Raw genomic sequence first — 1,959 nt, 5'->3', positions numbered from 1 at the left:
ACACACACACACACACACACACACACACACACACACACACACACACCCCTCTCCCGGGATAAAGCAAGCTTCATGGAGGAAGGAAGATGAGCAAAGATGGAGGATAAACAAAACAGGAAACGACAAGCGCCACGAGCAGCATGGGACAATTATGCCTACCTGGAAACACGTGGATAACAACGCGCGCAGGTCTGCAGGAGACAAGCAAAAAGGTAGGATTTTGTTTTTGTGTGTCCTAATTTGTTTTTAGCTCCAGCTGTCACGGGGCGGATGTGGAGGTGGGGGGAGGTCGTTTTGACAGCTCGTGCGGCACGCAGCGTGCATGCCTGCTCCTGTCAGTAGTTTATATGAAGTTGCTTGGCACAAATAAGCAGATATAGTAAGCRTGCTGCTGGTTGCTGGTTTCACTTTTAATGCTAAAACTGGCTGATGWTCTATTTTTTTAATCAGGTGCTGACTGAGCTGCTATTTCTGGAATTATAACAGAAGCAAAATTACCCTGATGATTGCTTTATGGGTAAACATGATACGACGTGAGAGCCATCAGCAGTGTGTGTWTATAAAAAGTTGGCTTGGTTGCAGCTGAGTGGGGTTGATACTCGCCTTTTCTCCCGCCTTGCTGATTCATTTTAATCCACACGTGTGGGATTGTTTTGTTTTTCTTCTTCGCTCGCTGTCTTCTTGCACTGGATGTTTATCCCCTTTTGCGCGAAGCTGAAGCGTGGTTTAGGTAGTTTCATGTTGTTGGGGTTGGCTTCCTGACTCGGCAACAAGAAACTGCCTTGATTACGTCAGTTCGTCTTCATCAAGGGCACAATTTCCGCTGAATTACCCCCCTACAGTCCTCCCCGCAAATGGCATTGTAAATGAACTGAGCAGCAAAGCCCTGGACATAGAGAGACGTTTTCTTTCTTTGCTGTGTTTTATTTTTATTTTTATTTTTTTGTGGCGGGCTGTAAACGCTTGTGAAGCTCTCTCGGAGAGAATGGGTTGTAAATAAGCAGGGGTAAAGTTTTACATTGTGTTGTGTTGCATCAGTCATCACGCGCTGTCGGCTCGGGTTTCCTTTCTGCTGCTTTATGATGGAACAGAGAAATGAAACATATTTGGAAGCTGGATGGACGGATGGATGAATGGACAGATGTCACTTTTTGACTTATTTTTTTTTAATTTGGAGTTACAGCTGAAACATAAACAGATATCTATTGCTATTTTTGCCACATTGTGTGGACTACCTTTATTTTCTCCGTGTTTTTAAAGGTTTTATTCCAAAAACACAATTTGTTTTAATTTGTTGTTTTCTAGATTTGTTTTTTATTATTATAATGTAAAAGTGAATGCGACAAAGTCAAAAAAATGTTGAAAATTCAGAAATAATTCAGTACAGAGTCACGTTTTTTTTTGTTTGAGACTTTTTAAATCTAAATTTGTGCTCTGATCATAATTTCAGCGTGCTTTGTTGTTTTGCTGCAATCTCTAAGATAATAAATTGTGTTTAATTATTATTCCCGGACACTTGAAGCGCCCGTGTTTGCATCAGTTTTCATTAACTTGCCAAATTAAAATGTTTGCTGTGTTATCAGAAGCTTTTGTGCAGAATATTTAATTGAATCTGAGCACAGATTTATTAATTAAGCTTCATTTATTCCGTATCACTGTTTTTAATTGACGGAAAACTTTATTGATGTTTTTGCGCAGAGCACTTTGGTAATGTGTTTGGAACATTTAAACTGTGATTCATTAGTAGAAATTTGCTCTTATAGTAAGCTTTTTTTAAAGTCCAGTGTTTACGCTGTTCTCTATGTCCCCCCAACCCCACACACACCTCAGCTTCCTCCTTTTGCGCTCAGCACCACAGGAAGAGACAGTCTGGAATCCAAAGTCATTTTCATTCAGCTCTCTCTCTCTCTCTCTCTCTCTCTCTCTCTCTCTCTCTCTCTCTCTCTCTCTCTCTCTCTC

The 1,959-nt window shown here is 40.7% G+C and overlaps 1 protein-coding gene across 2 annotated transcripts in view; it reads left to right on the top strand.

The window, feature by feature from the left end:
• LOC106524552 (homeobox protein Hox-C10a) overlaps window positions 1-1,959 on the top strand; it is a 61,305-nt gene that overhangs the window by 6,647 nt on the left and 52,699 nt on the right. For both annotated transcript variants that reach the window (XM_014018408.1, XM_014018400.1), the window contains exon 3: window positions 1-212. The gene's annotated coding sequence lies outside the window, so the exon portion shown is untranslated. The remainder of the gene's footprint in view (window positions 213-1,959) is intronic.

This window comes from Austrofundulus limnaeus, unplaced genomic scaffold (assembly GCF_001266775.1).
Source record: "Austrofundulus limnaeus strain Quisiro unplaced genomic scaffold, Austrofundulus_limnaeus-1.0 Scaffold3, whole genome shotgun sequence".
NCBI classification, from domain to species: domain Eukaryota; kingdom Metazoa; phylum Chordata; class Actinopteri; order Cyprinodontiformes; family Rivulidae; genus Austrofundulus; species Austrofundulus limnaeus.
Note: the sequence above shows the minus strand (reverse complement) of the source record. Positions and strands in the feature narration are given on the sequence as shown.